The sequence below is a fragment of the Crotalus tigris genome, unplaced genomic scaffold, assembly GCF_016545835.1.
Source record: "Crotalus tigris isolate CLP2741 ecotype Arizona unplaced genomic scaffold, ASM1654583v1 scf7180000019944.6993514239:2294586, whole genome shotgun sequence".
Classification (NCBI taxonomy): domain Eukaryota; kingdom Metazoa; phylum Chordata; class Lepidosauria; order Squamata; family Viperidae; genus Crotalus; species Crotalus tigris.
In genome coordinates, this window is record NW_024097783.1 from 344,847 (window position 1) to 368,060 (window position 23,214).

At 39.6% G+C, this 23,214-nt stretch overlaps 1 long non-coding RNA gene across 1 annotated transcript; it reads right to left on the bottom strand.

Annotated features, from left to right (window-relative positions):
• Positions 1 to 1,768: 1,768 nt before the first annotated feature.
• Positions 1,769 to 15,831, bottom strand: LOC120317928. The gene is made up of 4 exons (XR_005559352.1): positions 13,571 to 15,831; positions 12,597 to 12,674; positions 11,840 to 11,884; positions 1,769 to 2,594 (listed from the first exon to the last, which is right to left on the bottom strand). It is a non-coding gene; the product is annotated as an uncharacterized LOC120317928 (long non-coding RNA).
• Positions 15,832 to 23,214: the final 7,383 nt, after the last annotated feature.

Sequence of the window (23,214 nt, forward strand, 5' to 3'; positions counted from 1 at the left end):
CAATTGTTGCATAGGCATAATACATTTGCTCATGTCCTATAATCACTTGCATCACCACTATTACTACAAGGAAGTTTGCTGAGTGAGAGGGATTAATTTAAATATGGACATCCTGCTTTGGATTATGCTGGAGTCTTTGAAAGCCTCTCCAGCCCTGCCTCTCAACCTCATTTTGGTATATGATAGTATCTGTTTCAATATGAATAATTGGTTGTTTGGGTCTCATAACTGAGACTCAAATACTTGGATTTGCACAAATGTTGAATCATCAAGTTAATTTACATCAATATAATTTATAGAAAGGAAGTAAGTGCCAGGTGACTGGTGAAAAGAAAAATTCAAAAAACTATATTCAGATGCCCCAGGGTTCAGAACAGAATAAGTTGATACTTATCAATATTTTTTATTGACTTTGATGAATAACTAGAAAGATAACATTTGCAGAGGACATATAGTAAAACTGAGTTGGACAGCTAGTACATTAAATGTAATCCAAAATTATATTGATAGATTAGAGAAATGGGCAGAAAGTAACAATTAAATTTATTTGAAAAAAAAATCACAGTTCTTTACTTAGGAAACTGAAATTTATTATACAGGAATAGCATTAGATATATTTGTCTTGACAACAGGATTTAGGGAAAAAAATATTGGGATGATAACTGAATACAAATGAATATAAATCAGCAATGTGATGTGACTGCAAAAAAAAAGTCAAATACAATCTTAGACTACTTCAACTAAATCCATGTATAGTTTCCAAATCATAAGAAATAATAGCTCTATTTTATTCTATATTGGTCATTCTTCCTTGAGTATCATGTCAAATTTTGGACACCTTGTTTGGGTAACCTGGAACATGTTTGAGAAAACAATAAGAATTATCAGAACCATGTTAAGTTCAATGAAGATATATTAATCGAACTAAGAATGTTTAGCTTTGTTTAAAGCATCAGCATTGTAGTTAAAACTTTGTACGAATACATCAAATTACGTTAAATGGAAGTTCAGAATTTGGGGGTTTCTTGAAATTTTGAAAGTGGAAGGCTTTTCATGCAGAAGTTGAACAATCATTTCCTGAGGTTAATTTGAATGTCTGAACTTAGCCGGAATTTACACTCGTAGATATGGTCTTTTCCACCTCATCTATAAAAATATGGATTTCCATAATTGTTTAAACTAGAAACTGGATAGCCTATGGCTAGCCTTCAAGAGTGAGTGGCATATAAATAAAATAAATAATGGCAAAACTGGTCAAATATAGATTCATTTCATTGTTACAATGCAGTGTTCTTCTCTGTTTTATGATAGACACATCTAGATATAACCTGCCTCTGATAACTCTGCTATGGCAAATAGCTACTGTATTACCTATCTTCCATTCATTTTGCTTATCTCATCTCCAAGCCAACTGGTGACTATTATTACAACCAATGGTAATGAATTTTATATGTGATATTGCATCATTTTCAATTCTAATCTCCATACTGTTAAAATAAATACATAAAATTTAATTAAACTTCTTCAAAAGCATCAAGCAAAAATGAAATTTAAGAAATAACAATACTATTCAAATATTGGAGTTCCATAAATTCTACAACTACCATTTTTATTTAATATCAGTATAATCTTTGCCTAATGCGGGTCTAGATTGGAAAGGCATTTGCAAGATTTACAATTTTATTTTTTTTTTCTTTTAGTTAAGCACATATGGCTTAAATTTAGACTAACCATTTAAACCAAAAATAATTTTTGTTCAGAATATCACTTTCAACTTTATAAGTGGTCAGTTCCATGCTCCCTTGATTCTTCAGGAGATAAATAATTCACTTCAAACAACAGAATAACAACAACTTTTAACAGTAGCAGCTTGAAGACTAAGAAGCATGGAATAACAATGCAAATGCAAACGATAACAGGAATATAGAAATTTGGTTCTACCTTTTTGCACTTTAGCCATGCATATTTATTAATTCAATTTATTTTATAATAAGGGATAAGAGCCATATTATATCATTTTCCAGTGTATGTACTTAGAATCCCCAAGTTAACCCTTGAATGGTGAGTCTTCCCGTGTTGTGCTAAGCCAAACAGCTCACAGGGATTCATCCAAACTGATTAAAAATATCCTCTCCACCAAATATCATTGCAATGATGAAAAAGAGAAATAAAGCTATTTCATAGAGATACTGTGGAGAAGTAAAAAATATAGATATTTCTGTGGAAAAGCAAACCAAACAAATCACAAAGCAATTGTAATACGTTACCTATGTTGATAATCATATTTTGCATGATATATTATAGTACCCCTTCCTAGTTCATTAGGACAATAACAATTTTGGACAATTTCCTCTCCCAAGGTCTCCCAGTAAAATCACAGATGGTTCTTTGGTTCCAGGTCACTGCTATGATGGCAGCAGCATCTTGGAGACAGGAGGAAGAGAATGATGGATGCTGCAGCTTTCAATTCCTCAACTTAACCAACATACTAATAACTTACTTCATCTTCAGATTTGCTTTCATGTTTGTTGAGAACATTGTTGTTCACGCTAGTTCTGGAATAGTCACAGTTGGCAAGATCAGAGGGGAGAAAACTGCAGAGAGAAGGATTTGGGAATAGTCATATTGAATATATTATGGAAATGCTGTTATGACATTCAAAGAGGTGAGTTGCTTTCTGGATTTTGTTTGGTTGATGTAGCTGATAAAGTCAAGCATTCTTGTAGAGAATATTTTATTTACAAAATCTGCTTCTTGCAAACAGGGTCTAAACATCCATTTATTGTAGAATGTGTGTGTTTGTGTGTGTGTGTTGTCACACTCTGCCTAGATAGAAGCCCATGAAAACTCTAGTAAAATTGTATTGAATTTTCTACATTTTGCAGAGGATGGAGTGGCTTTAATGCCATCCAGAAAAAGAAAGATGGCTGATTTTGAATGTTCCCTATAACATTTATAGTATGTAAGCATTCTGCTTAGTTCTTTAGGCAAGCATATACTACTGATAGGGAAAACTAAATATTTCGGGGAAAGATTGTTCTCACAATGGAAAGCATTGCTTCCACTCCAATTATTTATGTCTGCTGAATCAAACCCTAAGTCTTTAGAGACAAAATATATCTTAAGTGAAGAAAGCAAAGTGGATGGAAAAAGAAATGGATACATTTTACACAGTACTAAGTGCATCAGAATGAATGAACAAAGTTTCTGTTTCTGGTTCCCACATAATTTTATGTGTACTCCCTACACATTAGCTCTCCACCATCCATCTGTGAATTTTAACCACATTTAGTCTTGCTCAAAAAAACCCTGCCATTTTAGGTTTACTAGCTTGTAACTACAGTTAGACTTGGTTACAATTTCTAGTTTCTAAAAACTGAAAAATGGCAGCTACCGTGATTCAAGTGACCCAGACCCCAGTGATAAGGGAACAAGATCACAGAAATAGAAATATTAACTTGATTTTCTGATTTTATATAAAGACAGCCTTTGTATTGGTAGGTCTGCTCAAGTAGTCACCTAACACTCAGTCTAGTTTTATGCTGATATATTCTTGTGCTGCAGACTGAATGGCTAATGTATGGTGATACTGAATTCTGCAAAGACATTGTTTAATACAAATGCTTGAACAGATTCCATTAAGATTTGAGAACTGGATGGTGCTAGGTTCAGCCAGTCAATTAGCTATTGATAATTAGCTCTGTCTCAAATACCATGTTGAAATTTAACACAAAGAACTTAGTCCCTGGCATTGTAGCTGATATATGTTGATGTTTTTTTGTTTGTATTTTGAATGCAGCCAGCTTCTACAGTTTAAATTCAATTAGATTTAATTATTCCTCTCATGAGCCTGCTTAAGCCATAGTTAGTATTGAAGACCATGACAGTATCAGAATAACTGGAAATGGAATTTTTCATTTCTTTTTATCCACAAAGAGCTCTTGGATATAAAGTTGTACATTTTTTATAATGCACTTTGGAAGGTGTAATCAAGCATATGCCGCTGTGTACAAACTTTAATTCCCTGTGGGAAACTTATTTCTTCATATCATTTTTCATCCCTTTTTGCTGAACATATAATATCCTGCAGCCATTTGCCTCATTTGGAACTCAGATTGCATCTCCTATTTACTAACAGAGGAGTAAAGAGTATTTTGACAATCACATAGTTATTTCATGATAAACAGCAATATCAGTAAATATATCAAGAATGTATAGAATTATTACAAAATAATAGATAAAAGGGGCTCTGTAGAAAAGTCCAAGGTTAAGTCTTCATACAAGCTGAGTTTACTAGGTATCTTTTTGTCAGTTGTTACCTCAGAGTCCAACCTATATTATATAATTATTGTTTTGGAGGTAAAGTAGATGACCACATATACACTTTCATCTTCTGAACTAAGCTCTCCTGAATTCAATTAGATTTATTCATAGGTAAGTGTTTACTGTATATGATGATATCATGAATATTGAAAAATAACATTTCTGCCTCAAACAAATTATAACCAGATAGCTTTTTTTAAAGTTGTGATTTGTATTTTATTTTTCTGATGACAAAGTTACTTTACATGCTTGCAACAGTAACATTTGGTGGTTTGTATCTCCCAGTCACGAGTTGTTAAAATCATGGAATTATTTTTGAACCTGCTACTATCTTCCAAAGAACAATTAATTTTCATGTGGGAACTATTCATACAATGGGAGTTATATTTCATAAAGAACATTTATTCATGATGCTTAAGGTCATACTCCTCAAAAAGAAGATATTAATTGGTAAAAGCATGTTAAAAATTAGATATTTAAAAGGAGCTCGATGGGCTACATAGAAGATCTTTTTTATGACTGCTATATATACTACTATAGCAGTCTTGGGGAAATACCACTGTACTGATAACATCTGCTGTACCCTCAGTTTAGCCAATGACAGTTGTATACCATCATAAGTTCCTCTCTCCAATATCTCATAAAGCAGTTTGAAGCTAATGTGATCTTTTGTACAGAACATTATGTACCCAACTGGGCTCCTTTATTTTGACTAATAAAGACCAGAGGAAAGTCATTTGATCATTACTGCATTGATTATTGTTGATGTTATAAGGTAGACCTCGACTTAGGACCACAGTAGGACCTGGAACTAAATAAAGTGAGTCATTCCCCATTTGATCCCCATTTTTTTGCCATAGTTATTAAGTTAATTCAGCTTCCTCCATTGATTTGGCTTGTTGGAAGCCAGCTGGGGAGATTGCAAGTGGTGATCACATGACCCTGGAAAGCTGTGACCATTGTAAATGCAAGTGCCTGGGTGCAATCACATTGCTGTGGGGATGCTGCAACAGTTGTAGGAGTTAGAACCAGTCAGAAGTCACCTTTTTCAGCGTCATTATAACTTCCAACAGTTATTAAATAAATGGTCATAAGTCAAGGACTAACTGCAGACTGAAAGGGAAAAAAATTAAAACTAAATCTCATGCTTATTTCACCAGAACAAAAATTGTTATTGATTATTTTCCCACATGCTTATGTTGCTTACATTTATCTGATTATACAAAAAAATGAAAACTGAGGTATCTTAATTAGATGCTTTGAGGGAAATCATCAGTAGATACTGTACATCTTATTGATCGTGCCTCATTCATCAAGAATTGGTTGTGCAACCAGAGAAAGGACATTCTTGATAAATGCACTCTGACCATGAAAGTATTTCCATACTTTGCAAACAATAGAAGCCAGCTAATTGTGCATTTGTTTATATCGATTTTCAGTTGAATATATTCTGTCCTCACTAATTTTTTTAATATATTTAGTTTTATGGTCTTAATATCATATTATGGTTTTTTGTTTTGTTTTGTATTCCTCCATAGTTTTGAATTATGGTGATAATCAAGAATTTTTTATAAATAAGTATGAAAAATGCATGAGTTACATATATTTTATGTTATGGGGTATGAGTTGCATATCCTATTAATATCTTTTCCAAATTTCATTTTTTATGATTTTAAACATGATATTTCATCTGAACATATCTAAGTAACTTGATTTTTTTCTGGATTTTATTTTAGGCATTTTTTTTTTTTACTTCTCTCAGTCATTTAGTTTACATAGTACTGTAAATCCTATAATCTGCTTCTCTGTCACATGGCTAGAATTAAATCGGAAAAAAGGAAGAAGAATTAGAAGAATCAGAATCAAAAGAATCATGAGAATGAGGAGGAGAAGAAGGAGAAAAGTCTTGAAGGATTCCAGTACCATAGAAGAGATTATATGAAAAATACATTTACTTAGATATTAAAATTGTCAATTCTACTCACACTTAGGAAGGAATATGGCCAATTAATCTGAATAGGGTTTCCTTCTCAGAATACTATGCTTCATACTGATAATTGTCTAAGCGTATATAACCTGTTTACAGTTTTATTGTTAATAGATTTACTGTAGCTTGCATCCACAGCATCTAAATATTAATACCATAGCTATTATGCATGATTATAATAGCAAATAATTGCATTTATAAAGAATTCTCACTTGGCCATACTTAAGTGTAGATTTTTAAGAATTAAATTATTTCTTTTATACTAATTATCATGATTTAATTCCATATTCAAATAAAATAGCATTCCCTTTTTGCCACATTTCTTCATATATATAGATTTTAAGCAAAATTTTAAATAGCTAAAAGAATTCCACAGAGTTTGTATTTCTCCTTTTTGCTATTCTATTGCAAAAGACTATAAATTAAATGAAGGCTTGTAATTTTCCATCTATTATTTGCTAGAAAGAATAAAGTCATTTCTCATATAACTTGCTTGACAAGATAATCTTCAACATATAAGAAAAATTGTCTCCCAGTTTCTATGTTGTATTTGTTTCCATTCTACTGTGCTTAGAGCAACTTTTTCCTACTTGGATGCTATTCAGATACGATAAAGTATATCCCTAGCCATTGGAGAGATCTGATTTGTATGCTAAAAGATTGAATAAGTCTGTGTGGTGGGTTATTTTATAGACTGTTGTAAACCTAAAGACTGGTGATTAGTGGCAAAGTGAGGAGCAGGCACAACAACAAGAACATGAGTTTAGAATATTACAAATAAATCTTACTTTGAGCTACTGTTTCCTCCCCAAGTTTACTCTAAGATTCTAACAAGGGTGCTGAGTAATTATTGCTTTCTGCTTCACAATGGGGTCATCTGTCCATTGAGACTGGGCCAGCTGGGAAGCTAAATTTAGAATGATTTAGAGTTGTTTCAAATCCACACAAATTCCCCAAGGACCATCTACTACAGTAACAATTTCCTAACCATGCCTCTGCCTGTATCTCAGTATCCACTGAAAGCTGAGATTGTTTTAAGATTTTTCGGAATATCCTGCCTCACGTTGCTGTGTGCAGATAGTATTGTTCACATTTATGTGCCTTGAGGAAATGGCTTCACACGATGTGTTCCATGCTGGCAATCTGGTGGTTCCAGTTTGGTTTTGCCAATTTCCTGTGGGACTGCTTCTGGCTCTTTTGGCTTCAAGAAACATCAAACATTAATTTCAGTGCCTCTTTTTATGTGTTGATCAACTGCTCCACCTAGAAAGGCTTATGCATTTTAAATGAGTAGCTTATGTCTGGCTTAACACATAATTGAAAGGTGACAGCAACTTGGCTTCTGTACTTCTGTAGCTTGCCTATCAGGTAATTCCCTTACCAGTGCTGCTACTGTCTTCCTCTTCTCCCATTATGAGGATCCCTTAGTAACAGGGAGGGATATTGGTTGCATTATATGTAAGCTTCAGACATATTCTCCCCTGATCTTGTTTATATTTATGTCTCACTGGATTTTTTTGGGTTGGTTGGTTGGTTAGTTTTATTGTAAGCAGAGTGTTTTGCAATTGGCCATATTCGGCATGACAACCATTTTGTGAATAGGAATGTAGCGCAGGATAGCAGATATTTTGCAATAATATGAACAACATGTTCTAAAACTTCCAGATGTGGCCAATTGTCACTGGCTCAGAAGCCCTTCATAACACAACTAAAGGTATTGCAGTTTGTGGAACATTGAGACAAAAATTGCAGTCATTCAATTCCACATGTATTCACAAGCTGCAATATAGCATTAGATCAGGGATGTCAAACTGCCAGCCTGCAGGCCAGATAGCAAAACCCATTGCCAGCACTGGCAAAAAAGTTGCGACATGTTATGACACATCATGTGACATTGCAAGTTTAACACCCCTGCATTAGATAGATAGAAGTGGGATTCCATCGTAACTGTTGCAAAGCTCTTAGAAATGCAAACATCAATTAATATTCTATTTAAGCCTTTGTGAAACATTATTATTTGTCCCTGAAATACTCCATATTGTTAGTACCTTTATGGATTGTACCTTGGTGTTGAAGCTGCAGGAAATAATACTTGTTTACACCATTGGGCATCTACTGAAAATCTTTCTTCTTAACACTAAACTTTTCAACCAGCTGTATTTCAATGGCATTGCCTCTTAGAAGCTAGCAACCAAAGCAACAATTTAAATAATACAAATGCATGGATGTGATGATACCTGTGAAATACATACATTTCAATAACCTCTGGTTTAGTATTGCTAAAATAGTAGTAATAGTTTAATATTACTTAGTATTAAATGGTAATATTTAATACAAATATTAGTATCAATAGTAAGATAGTGTATGTTTGAAATGAAAAACAAATCTGCAAAGCGGCCTTATTTGTTTGTCAGAGATTTTTGCTATTTTTCCTCTTAAGTTCCTTTAAAAAAAGGAAGTATCAGGGATGGAAGTAAGGGAAACAAATCTAAGGAACATGCAGTCAATAAAGGAAACTTAAATTATAGTTGGCACTCTCAAATTGTTCATAAGTATTTAGAAATGCTGGCTGACATTTAACTACACTGTCAGTATTAGACAATTTGCATGCATAAAACTCTGCATGATGCACTTAGGATGTGAATTGATCGTGTTGTTGTCTTCATACAAAAAGAAAACACATTATAAACACCTGCATATCATAAACCAAGCATAACAGTCCAAATAGCTAGGAAAGCAGTTGGTAGGAAAGACTCAGAATTGTCCGGTCTATGATTGCCATTTTCATATATTCATCCATAATACTTAGTATTACTTTTATCTCAAAGGTTAAGTGCTGATATAAAACTTGTGACACAGCTTTATGAGAAAGTTGTACTTATATAACCAAAAATTATGTGTGGGAGTTATATTTTGCATCTTTCACTCATCCTTGTAGAATAGGCCCTTGCTGATCTTATTTGGGCTTAAAAGCTAAGCAGGGCAAGGTCTGCTTATTTGATGGGAGACTTCTAGAAAATCCCAGAGTGGTAAGCATATCTAGAAAATAAAACAATAACCAAAAAGTTCTAGAAGGCAGTACCTATGGTACCATTTACACATTCTTGCCCCCTGGCCCTACACAGATATAGCTATACAGAATAAGTACAACTTATTCACTTATTTTTTAAAAGTCTTCTTGTCTATCTTCCCTTTTTTCCATTGTGGCCCCCTGGCTACAATTTACATAGTATTGCTTATTTGAAATATTAACTATAGTTTTCCGAGAAGTACCATTATTTATTAAGAAGCTTTAGTATTTAAATTTACAATGGAAGTCCTTTAAGCTATGAATTTCCCCTCTAGCCTTTTCAGCAAGATAGGTTTGAAATTACCTAGAGATGAAACAGAAATAATGCATATAAGAGAGAGATAAGTAAGAGAGAGAGGGAGGGAGGGGAGGGAGAGAGAGACACAGATGACTTTATGGTTAAGGTATGATTAGAACTCACATGTTGCTTTAACTACATTGATTTTTCTCTAGGTGTACATTTAATATAAAAAAATTGAAACATCCTGAATAATGGAACTTATAGGCTTTTCCCTCACCAATTCTTTTTAGTTTCATGGACAGATTTAAAACATCTTCTATGGCAGTGGTTCTCAACCTGTGGGTCGGGACCCCATTTGGGGTCGAACGACCATTTCACGGGGTCGCCAAACAACGCAGTCTGCCATTTTTTCCCCCTTTTCCTTAGCTGTGCTACTCCCTTTTATTCTATTGGCTTTTGAAAGCCAATAGAATAGACTCTCTTGAATAGAGTCTAATTCTATTGGCTTTCAAAAGCCAATAGGAATTGTCAAGGCTGTCTCTGCCCTGCTGAGCCCGCCAAAAGTCCCATTCTGCAAATGGTGCTGCAAGTTGTCTGCAGCGAAGACGAGCTGTCTGGAAGTTTTCACCCCTCCCTGCTGAGCAACTACTAAAAATGTAAGTAAAAGAGGGTCAGGGGTGGGAGGTGGGAGGCCGGCGGGTGCAAGTAGGGTTGCTGGCGTGCGTAGGGCCCGGCGGGTGCCTTACCTCCCTTGGGCTTGGCCAGCTGGTGGCCCAGCCAGTGGTCGGCCTGCACCATCTCTGCCGCTTGCCAGCTACGTCTCAGCTGGCACAGAGGGCGGCACCACACATGCGCGGCACTCCCTGGCAGGGAAAGTCCTCGACTTATGACCAGTTGGGTAGTCTTCAACTTACGACCAGTTGGGGGTCACGGCATTAAAAAGGTTGAGAACCACTGTTCTATGGGATCATCTATCATAGGGTTCATAGCAGAGATAGACATGCAGTGTTTAGAAGCAATAACCCTCCCACGCATAAAAGGCAAAATATGGAACAGGGCAAGCAAAGACTGACAAAGCTAGAACTCAAAGGATCTATAACCAGGGAGAAAATCTCAGAATGTGCCTGAAATGGTGAAAACAAAGAAGAGCTAGAAGAAGACACAGTTCTGTATTCTAAATGGTGGCAGAGTGAACTCCATGAGTTTCAGCTGCTGGATATCTGGGCAAGAGAGCGTTAAAAAGAGAAGCTGTTCGTGTTGTGTCCTGAGCCTGCAAAAGTAGGCTCAGGACGTTGCAAGGTCCCTGGCATTCCGGAAACTGCCCGGGACCAGATTGAGCGGCACCAGCCTTGTGCGCATGCGCAAGGCGCGAAAGCGCTCCCTGATTCTTGCCATTTTGCCTGGGGATCTGATCAGATAAAAAGAGGCCTATGTGCCTTTGCTTGTTGTTGGTGTTTGGCTGAAAACGAATAAAAGTGCTGTTTACTGCAAGATGTGTCTTCATCATTCGCTATTGATTGAAGGACTTAACAGTTATCATTTCTGAGCTGGTAGATAATAAGGTAGCATGGTGCGAAGAAGTAAATAGCAGTGAAGCAGTTTGTATTATAAGTAAGAATTGTTTTGTTAAGATTTAAGCATTAAGCAGGTAGCAGAATATGTACTTATGCTAAAGAATTGTTTTGTTAAGATTTAAGCATTAAGCAGGTAGCAGAATATGTACTTATGCTACATCAGTATAGATATACAGTTAGATCAGTGGTTCTCAACCTTTTTAATGCCGCGACCCCCAACCGGTCATAAATTGAGGACTACTCAACCGGTCGTAAGTCAAGGACTACTCAACTGGTGCAGCACTGTTTGCAGAATGGGAATTTGGTGGGCTCAGCAGGGCAGAGACAGCCTGGACAATTCCTATTGGCTTTTGAAAGCCAATAGAATTAGACTCTATTCAAGAGAGTCTATTCTATTGGCTTTCAAAAGCCAATAGAATAAAAGGGAGTAGCACAGCTAAGGAAAAGGGGAAAAAAATGGTGGACTGCATTGTTTGGCGACCCCGTGAAATGGTCGTACGACCCCAAATGGGGTCGCGACCCACTGGTTGAGAACCACTGAGTTAGATAAATACTTTTATGCATAAAATCTTGTGAATACTTTTACACTATTGTAAATTATAGTAATATTACAATTATTGTATAGTAATATTCTCTTCACTTACCAGCTACTTATGTTTGACTGGCTTTTTTCTATCCATTTCCAGCATCTGATAAACACATACAACATAATCAGTAGTATCTTTAACAGAATCAAATTCAAAAGAGAAAAGAGAATAACAGTCTATCCTTCTTAGATATTCTTATCAGCAGAGGAAACAATAGCCAACATCACACTCAGGCTTATTGTAAAGCAACGTGTCCAAATCAAAGTCTGCACTACCAAAGCAACACTCTAATCGCCGTCAAAAAGCAGCTTTATATGAGTGCTATTCTGATGAGCAAAAGCAGCTCCAAAGAAACTGCTCTAGAAACCACAGTAAATTCATGGATCTGTTTTACAAAAGTCCTCTGTAGGTTTTCTGTTTGGTCATAGGAGGGGGTAAATATAAAAAAGTAATGGACATACAAGTACCACTGCAAATCTTTCTTTATCTGCATAGTTCCACCATCTAATGGGGCTTCTTATTGAAAATATCCAGAATTTTCCTGATTTTCCAAAAACTTGTTACAGTAAGAAATTATAAAGCTTATTTTCCTATGCTCTATCTCTAACAGTCAGGACTAGATGACTGATTGAAACAATAGTAGACTGGTTGGTTTTATAAATAATTTAGATCTGAATTTTTCAGCCTGGTTAATTTGTAGAGTAAATTAATAGTAAATAAGTTATTTATGACCATATTTCTATTTCTGGCTTTTTATTTTTTATGTATCCAATTCAGTAGTGTTTTTTTATTATTTTTCTGGTTCTTGGCTTACTTTTTGATTGTCTGATGGTTAGCCAATTTATTGATTTTTTTATGCGCAAAATGAGATGATTGAGCAAAATCTTAAAACCTGGAAGACGAGACAAGTGTAAGACATCAAGCACATACAAACTTATAAGGCAATTATAGAAATAAACTGGGCTACCTTTAAACATTAACATACCAAATGCCACTATATTTCTTGGTATGTGGTAAGTCAAGTATAATTTCTATAGAAAATAAGACTCAAGGCATATACAGTACAAGGTGGGTAGTCTGGTTTGTCGATTTGTGGCTTGACAAGTGTGACACAGAGAAATTTAATTCTTGATACCTGCTCTAATGTAAGATCGCCAAAAAGTTTTAAATATTTCAAAATGTTCAGTTGAACTGCTCTCATGAAAGAGTTGCAAAATTTCTTCTCCTAAAGATGGATAAACATTAGAACAGCCAACTATAATTCTCAGCATCTGAGCCTTGGAAGTGTTTCATTTTGCAAAAGAACAAATATGGAGTATACTGAGTTTTTGCTATTGAAAGCTCTCCTTTGCTACAAGTATGACATTCTACCAATGGTTTGGAACAGGATGGTCTTAAATGGCAATGAGTAGCAACCATTTGCTCCACAGGCCCAGAATGAGATGACACAACTTTTTCTGAGCACTCAGTTAAGCTTTGTTGTCTCTCAGCTACATGAGTTTAACTTCTGAGTGTCTGATTTACAAGTGGATGAATCAGGAGGAAAGTATGATGGTGAACAGTGGCGTCTTTCCTCTCCACCTATATTCTATTACATTATTTTGAGTCATTCAGTACCAAGCAGACTTACATTAAAACAATAATTGTGATGCATTCACAAATTACCTCATCTTACATTTTATATGCCAGCAGCTCTATGCAGTGGACAATTAAACCTCTTAAATTTCAGCCCACATCCTTAGTTACAAGCTAAAAAATTAGCAGCATATTCTTAAACTGAATGCTTACCCCAAATGAGATGGCAAATTTCCTGGTTATCTGTCAAGCAAGATTCCTCTAAATTAAATCTCAGGCATGGCACAAAATTCATGTAAATTTTCAGATCCAAGCTGACTTGAATCAGAGGGTAATTGTTCACTTTGCAGCTCACTTTGTAGCGCCCTCGTCATTAAGTTAATTCAATTCCTATATGAGCATGGCCATTGGAAGAGTTATCTGAACACAGATGTAGAGCTTTTTACTGAGCAAGGAAGTCAAAACATTTGCTTGGATTTCTGTCATATTCATCTAATAGGAAAGTAGGAACAGAGTTGAAGGGCTACAACTATCCCAGTAGCAGTTATTGCATTCGCCTGAACCCCCACTAGAAGACTCTGGTTCTATCCCACCTGTTGGGTTAGCTAGTCCATCAGGGAGTTATGTGGTCTGATACTGGAACAAAACATTGCCTTATAGATGGATAGTTTGTGGAGCTCCCAGTGGTCAATAGTCATTGTTTGGATCCTTGGGTATAGTTGTTGTAGTAATGGGAAAAAGGAAAGAGTCAAGCCACTAGGTTATCTCAGCAGAAATTATTGGATAGCTGTCTCAGTTTGGCTACTAGGCTTGAAGTCAGCTGAAGACTTCTAGATACATGATGTTACATAGCTAGATAAGAAATAATTATATACTCAGATGAAGTCATATATCATTTTGTCTTAGAGTAAGGATACAAATTAACTTACATCCACAAGTCTTCAAATACACTGCCTTTTTTTTCTGTTGCACTTCCATTCTTTGTTATAGGTTTTATGACCTTAAAAATGAGAAGTCATTGACTGACCTTAGCAATATCCTAGAAACCACTGGCTCGCAGATGAACTCTCACAGAATAAAATGAAAGGTCCTAAGAGGTATTAATAAGCATACTGAATCTAATCTACGTATGTGCAAATGAAGCTTCCCATGCTTGCCTGCCTTTTCCTCATCCACTTGCCCAGAGTACATAAGTTGATTTTGGTTCTTCATGCAGTTCATGGTCCTACAATTAAAACTGGTGAAAAAAAGGATAGCAGTTTCTTCAAAATATGTATTTGGATTGCAATTTGTGGTATTTTGAAATAAATTGTTTTTTCTTCACTCTGATAATGTACAGCTTTCACATCCAAACATTACCATTTGGCAAATCATTGTCTCAACTATTCTGATACTTCTTGTATAAATATTGTCAGACTTTATAATTTATTTAAATTTGTCATTTCCTTTTTAGGATTAGTTACATATTCAGCATACTATTCACCCTGCTTTCTTGAGCCTAGGGCCCTAGGTATAGAACTAAGTGCTCTTACAGAGAGAAAGAGATACCCCAGAAAATAGTGTCTCAGTACAGGATTGGTCAGGATATGTAAGATGTGAAGGTACTCAGTACTGAATACATAAATATAAAAAAAAATAGACCAAGTAATAATGCCATAGATTAGATTACAGTAGAATCAGTACAGAGCAAATTGTGGTGGATCTCTTAGCACAGGTTATTACATCTAAGATCCCTTCAAATTCTTCACTTTTATTTTTCCAAGGATATTAGGGGCTGGGAAACATTCTATACAAATATCCAGGGACTGGGGAATTAAATTTAAATGCAAAGTGACAACTATCATTTAGTAAGTACTGAAATCTAGTGAGATGAAAATCTGTAATGGAATGAAAGGATTGACAACTTATCTAAATGAATAGATCAGATAAAAGAAGGGAAGACTGGCATCATATGTGGAAGAAGTTCTCATATGTATTGAGATCCAGGAATTTGAGCATGATTTCCAATTAACAGAATTTGGGTGAGAATACTAGGGAAGGGAAAACAATGAAGATATTATTGTGTAGGTATTCTTTGTATCGCCAAGCTAAGCAAAAAATCTGGATAGTGTCTTCCCAGCCCAGACTATAGCATATACCCCAGAAGAACAACATCCTTTGTGGACATGGTCCAGTTAGTAAATGTTCTTCATAAAATATGGTGCCTAAACCTGAAAACAGTATTCTAGATTTTATTTGACTAGTGCAGAATAAAGAGGACCAATAACTTCTCTATAGTAGAGCTTAAGTGAATTTTCTTTATGAAAGAAATTAATGCTGTTCCTCAGTAGTTTATAATTCTTGCGTATCTCCTTTCTTCAATATATGTATGTATGTGTATATATATATACACCCACAAGCAGTAAAAGCAAGAAAAGAGGAGTCATCAGTATGGAAGCCATATTTAAAAAGCAGTTAAATGAATTAGGACCTATGACAAGATCTAAGAGCCGTGTGCAAATGATGGCTCACCTATAAAGGCACTCTCCCACAGACCAGCATTAACCCTGACGATGTCAGAAGTATCTGACGAAAGCTTGGTGATCGGTGATGGTATTAAACTTTTATAGTTTATTATATTCCTGGTGTTCACGTTTTATTGGTAATTGACTATATATATATATATATATATATATATAAAATAATATATATATATATATATATATATATATATATATATATATATATATATATATATATATATTCGTGTTTAAGAAAATTAAAAACGTGAACCCTGGGAGTATTCATGGTGAGAAATAAAATGATCACCAGGGTAATAAAAACTATAAAATTTATTAAAAAGCGCCTAGCTTTCGCCGTCACCTGCCGGCATCCTCAGGGCTAGTGCGCCAGGGAGTGAGAGAGTCACTTTTATAGGTGCAACAAGGTCTGCGCACGACTCCTCGACCTCGTCATCGGGCCTGAATAGAGTGACTGCGCACGGCTGGTCTGTTCTTTTCTATTCATTTCAACTGCACATTCATCCTCCTCCATCCTTCTTTCCCTCAATCTTAAGGTGGATGGGCAAATGTCTCTGTAATTGCAATAGTCTCTATGTTTTAACCCTTCTCCACCGGGGGCAGGTGGCAATACACATTTCATGTTTATTTTGCGATCCTCCTTCGTCCCATTGTTCTTCCTATGGCAAGTTTTTCTTTTGGTTTTGATGTTTTTACTTCTTATATGGATGTCGTCTGGGTGGTCCTGTGGGTCCTTTCGGGGTAGTTGTAATCCACTGATGGTCTGGGGCTGGAGGGGAAGCCGTTCGGTCACAGGGGGGGGGCGGCGATTCCTCAATCACCCCTGCATCCGGCCGCTTTACGCGCGCCGCACCATAATCATGCAGTCCGGGGGGGGGCAGCGACGGAACCATGTCCTCGCTCTTCCCCCTGGGGCAAGCACCATCCAGATGATCCCACAGACCCCTCCCAGGTGGTTGCAGCTGGTCGATGGTCCGGAACTAGAGGATGAACCGCTCGGTCGTGGGTGGAGGGGGGCGGCGGCTCCCCGGTCGTCACTACGCCCAGCCGTCCTGTGCGTCCCCTACTGCGGGTAATCGGTCCGGGGGGGAGGGTAATGATGGAATCACGATCTATTTGATCCTCACAGCGTCCCTCCTCAGCTTGTCTCCTCCCTCTTGCGTCGTTGGTGGCTGTACAGATCCTCCGGAGTTCTCTGGGATGCGCAAGCAGGGGGGATGACAGTTCGATCTCCTGAGTTCTTTCTCCTTCTCCAATGCCATTCAAGGGTCCGCCTCCGATCGTGCTCTGCGGTTCCCTCCCTCCCAAACCGGTCATCCTGGTCTGACAGGGGGATCTCTCCTTTCCTTCCGAAATAGCCAACGCATTTTCTCCCATATGCGGATGGATTGCCGTATCCAAGGGTCTCTCCCCCCCTCCAACCGCAATATCTTCCTTTATACTGGTCACAACACCTCGGGTATCTGTGGTATCTGGGTTCTGAGTTTTGATTCCCACAGTCCCTTTAATCCTTCGGAGCTGTGATGGTGTTACCGACATGGTAGAGGTGTTTTCCGGTTGTGTTTCCTCATTCAGATTACTTTGGATCAATTGGGGAGTTGGTTCCTCCTCCTTAGTGCCATTAAAGTTGTTATTGGGACGTCGGGGGTGCTGTCCTTGATTATTTGTGCTCCACAACCTTAAAGCCATATATGCCGGGCACAGGTCCACATGCCGATTAATAGAATTGTCATCCGAGAGCCATGCCTCCTTAAGTAGGCGGCCCCCCTTGGTGTTGTCACTAGTCAGTATGCTAACCTCACTGAAATTGAATTTATGGTCTAATTTCGCCATGTGTGCCCATATCTGGGAGTGTTGGTCTCCCCTTTTCACTGCTAACTTATGCTCATGGACCCTGGTTTTAATCCGTTTAGCTGTCTCCCCAACATAGTTGGATTGGCAGTCCATGCAGTTGATCTTGTAGACGGCTGCCGATCTTTCAATGTTGGGGAGTGGGTCCTTGGGGCGCATTATAGCTGCCCGCAGTGTTTGGTTAGGTCTATGGGCCACTTGTATCTTGTGCGGTGCCAAAATCCTTGCAGTGGCCTCTGAGACATTGTGAATGTAGGGGAGAGTAACACGTGTGGTTGCCTGAGGTGTAAGTCTTTGGGGTGTGGGGTCACTCCGGGGTCCAGATGGTTTATTGAACCGATTAATGAACTTGGCCAGGTACCCATTATGTTTGCACACCTGGAAGAGATAATTTCTCTCCTCTCTCTTAGCTCTGGCAGTGCTGCAATGCGACTCCACTCGCTTAAATAGAGTCCTGACACAGCTGACTTTATGGGCCATGGGGTGATTACTCTCGAAGTGTAAAATCCTGTCTGTACATGTGGATTTTCGGTATACCTTAGTAGTCAGACATCCGTCCACCTGGCACTGCACTAACACATCTAAAAACGCTAAACTGCCCTGGTGTTCCTCTTCCATGGTGAACTGGATGTCTGGGTATACCGAATTCAGGACGTTCATGAAGTCAGTCTTGTGCCGCTCCTTGATGACCACAAACGTGTCGTCCACATAGCGGGCCCAAAATTTTGGTTGATATTGGGCCAACGCTATGTGTTCCAATCGCTGGAGCACCACCTCCGCAATCACACTGGAGATCGGCGACCCCATAGGAGTTCCCTTAATCTGTTCGTATATCGTGCCCTGGAAGGTGAAATAAGTGTTAAGACAGACTCCCATTAATTTTATGAGGTCTTCCGTCTGAAGGGAGTCTTGGTGTAATCCTTGGTCTCCCTGATTCAGTCGGTCCCTTAAAACCGCAATGGCAAGTTCCTGCGGGATGGAAGTAAATAGGGAGACTACATCGAAGGAGACCATGACTTCATCTTTTTCCACCTTCAGGGCCCTAATTTTGCCAAGGAACTCCTCTGTCGACCTCACAGTAGTGTTGCTGTTATCCGTCAAGTGGCTGATGCGTGTGCTCAGCCACTTAGCTAGTTCATAAGTGGGTGTGCCTCTGAACGCGACGATGGGGCGTAGGGGGACGTCAGGTTTATGCACCTTTGGTAAGCCATAGAATCTGGCAAGCGCTGAATCGCCAGGGCATACCTTCCTCAATACGTCCTCCCCCATTCTCCCATTGCGTTTTAGGGCATCAAGGAGTTTATTGGTATAATTCTTTAGCGTAGTGGAGGGATCTCTATTGATTATTCTATAGGCAGCACTGTCTTGAAGTAGTTCCAAAGCTTTACTTACATACACCTCTTTATCTAAGACAACCGTTGCTCTCCCCTTATCAGCTGGAAGGATGACAATAGTGTCATCCTTTCTAAGCTGGCTCAGGGCTACTTTTTCCCTTGCTGACAGTGTTTGGTAGCGTTTATGGCTCATGATAAGGCTTGTGACCTGTTGCCTGACTAAGTTCTTAGTCTCCTCTCCCGCTCCCATACGGAGCAAAGCAGGCTCTAACGCTGCTACAAAATCAAGTGCGCTAGCGTCAGTAAGATTATGGCCTGTGTCTCGCTGTAACAGGGAGAGTTGTGACTGGCTTAATACTTTAGAAGATAGGTTGTGTACTACTTTTCCCGGTGGGATATTATTACGAGACTCACGTAGCGTGTTCATTCTTTTTAGGAACACCTCCGTCATGCGCCGAGTCATCTGGGTCATGGTTTGCCGGATATATTGGTCTAGCATCATGAAATGTTGGTTTCTCAATTCCATGTTACAAAAGTCTTGGTGTTCTTGAATCCGTGCCTTTAGGTACCGTATCCTCCTATGCTGGTCATTGATTAATGCGTACAGCGTACGTCGTTGGAATTGGCGAACTGCTCGCCAGCATTCCAAGGAGTCCACCGTTGGTCTTCTCCTTAATGATTTCGGTGTTAAGTTCTCCTTAATACATCCATGGAGGAATGCTAGTTTGCAGTAGTTGGCTGATACGCGTCGTGCAGACTTCTCCCACTTCCTGGCTCTAAGCAAAACTGCTCTATCATATTCGCGTTTAAGAAAATTAAACGGTTGTCTTAGGGTTCACGTTTTTAATTTTCTTAAACGCGAATATGATAGAGCAGTTTTGCTTAGAGCCAGGAAGTGGGAGAAGTCTGCACGACTACTACTGCAAACTAGCATTCCTCCATGGATGTATTAAGGAGAACTTAACACCGAAATCATTAAGGAGAAGACCAACGGTGGACTCCTTGGAATGCTGGCGAGCAGTTCACCAATTCCAATGACGTACGCTGTACGCATTAATCAATGACCAGCATAGGAGGATACGGTACCTAAAGGCACGGATTCAAGAACACCGAGACTTTTGTAACATGGAATTGAGAAACCAACATTTCATGATGCTAGACCAATATATCCGGCAAACCATGACCCAGATGACTCGGCGCATGACGGAGGTGTTCCTAAAAAGAATGAACACGCTACGTGAGTCTCGTAATAATATCCCACCGGGAAAAGTAGTACACAACCTATCTTCTAAAGTATTAAGCCAGTCACAACTCTCCCTGTTACAGCGAGACACAGGCCATAATCTTACTGACGCTAGCGCACTTGATTTTGTAGCAGCGTTAGAGCCTGCTTTGCTCCGTATGGGAGCGGGAGAGGAGACTAAGAACTTAGTCAGGCAACAGGTCACAAGCCTTATCATGAGCCATAAACGCTACCAAACACTGTCAGCAAGGGAAAAAGTAGCCCTGAGCCAGCTTAGAAAGGATGACACTATTGTCATCCTTCCAGCTGATAAGGGGAGAGCAACGGTTGTCTTAGATAAAGAGGTGTATGTAAGTAAAGCTTTGGAACTACTTCAAGACAGTGCTGCCTATAGAATAATCAATAGAGATCCCTCCACTACGCTAAAGAATTATACCAATAAACTCCTTGATGCCCTAAAACGCAATGGGAGAATGGGGAAGGACGTATTGAGGAAGGTACGCCCTGGCGATTCAGCGCTTGCCAGATTCTATGGCTTACCAAAGGTGCATAAACCTGACGTCCCCCTACGCCCCATCGTCGCGTTCAGAGGCACACCCACTTATGAACTAGCTAAGTGGCTGAGCACACGCATCAGCCACTTGACGGATAACAGCAACACTACTGTGAGGTCGACAGAGGAGTTCCTTGGCAAAATTAGGGCCCTGAAGGTGGAAAAAGATGAAGTCATGGTCTCCTTCGATGTAGTCTCCCTATTTACTTCCATCCCGCAGGAACTTGCCATTGCGGTTTTAAGGGACCGACTGAATCAGGGAGACCAAGGATTACACCAAGACTCCCTTCGGACGGAAGACCTCATAAAATTAATGGGAGTCTGTCTTAACACCTATTTCACCTTTCAGGGCACGATATATGAACAGATTAAGGGAACTCCTATGGGGTCGCCGATCTCCAGTGTGATTGCGGAGGTGGTGCTCCAGCGATTGGAACACATAGCGTTGGCCCAATATCAACCAAAATTTTGGGCCCGCTATGTGGACGACACGTTTGTGGTCATCAAGGAGCGGCACAAGACTGACTTCATGAACGTCCTGAATTCGGTATACCCAGACATCCAGTTCACCATGGAAGAGGAACACCAGGGCAGTTTAGCGTTTTTAGATGTGTTAGTGCAGCGCCAGGTGGACGGATGTCTGACTACTAAGGTATACCGAAAACCCACATGTACAGACAGGATTTTACACTTCGAGAGTAATCACCCCATGGTCCATAAAGTCAGCTGTGTCAGGACTCTATTTAAGTGAGTGGAGTCGCATTGCAGCACTGCCAGAGCTAAGAGAGAGGAGAGAAATTATCTCTTCCAGGTGTGCAAACGTAATGGGTACCCGGCCAAGTTCATTAATCGGTTCAATAAACCATCTGGACCCCGGAGTGACCCCACACCCCAAAGACTTACACCTCAGGCAACCACACGTGTTACTCTCCCCTACATTCACAATGTCTCAGAGGCCACTGCAAGGATTTTGGCACCGCACAAGATACAAGTGGCCCATAGACCTAACCAAACACTGCGGGCAGCTATAATGCGCCCCAAGGACCCACTCCCCAACATTGAAAGATCGGCAGCCGTCTACAAGATCAACTGCATGGACTGCCAATCCAACTATGTTGGGGAGACAGCTAAACGGATTAAAACCAGGGTCCATGAGCATAGGTTAGCAGTGAAAAGGGGAGACCAACACTCCCAGATATGGGCACACATGGCGGAATTAGACCATAAATTCAATTTCAGTGAAGTTAGCATACTGACTAGTGACAACACCAAGGGGGGCCGCCTACTTAAGGAGGCATGGCTCTCTGATGACAATTCTATTAATCGGCATGTGGACCTGTGCCCGGCATATATGGCTTTAAGGTTGTGGAGCACAAATAATCAAGGACAGCACCCCCGACGTCCCAATAACAACTTTAATGGCACTAAGGAGGAGGAACCAACTCCCCAATTGATCCAAAGTAATCCGAATGAGGAAACACAACCGGAAAACACCTCTACCATGTCGGTAACACCATCACAGCTCCGAAGGATTAAAGGGACTGTGGGAATCAAAACTCAGAACCCAGATACCACAGATACCCGAGGTGTTGTGACCAGTATAAAGGAAGATATTGCGGTTGGAGGGGGGGAGAGACCCTTGGATACGGCAATCCATCCGCATATGGGAGAAAATGCGTTGGCTATTTCGGAAGGAAAGGAGAGATCCCCCTGTCAGACCAGGATGACCGGTTTGGGAGGGAGGGAACCGCAGAGCACGATCGGAGGCGGACCCTTGAATGGCATTGGAGAAGGAGAAAGAACTCAGGAGATCGAACTGTCAGCCCCCCTGCTTGCGCATCCCAGAGAACTCCGGAGGATCTGTACAGCCACCAACGACGCAAGAGGGAGGAGACAAGCTGAGGAGGGACGCTGTGAGGATCAAATAGATCGTGATTCCATCATTACCCTCCCCCCCGGACCGATTACCCGCAGTAGGGGACGCACAGGACGGCTGGGCGTAGTGACGACCGGGGAGCCGCCGCCCCCCTCCACCCACGACCGAGCGGTTCATCCTCTAGTTCCGGACCATCGACCAGCTGCAACCACCTGGGAGGGGTCTGTGGGATCATCTGGACGGTGCTTGCCCCAGGGGGAAGAGCGAGGACATGGTTCCGTCGCTGCCCCCCCCGGACTGCATGATTATGGTGCGGTGCGCGTAAAGCGGCCGGATGCAGGGGTGATTGAGGAATTGCCGCCCCCCCTCTGTGACCGAACGGCTTCCCCTCCAGCCCCAGACCATCAGTGGATTACAACTACCCCGAAAGGACCCACAGGACCACCCAGACGACATCCATATAAGAAGTAAAAACATCAAA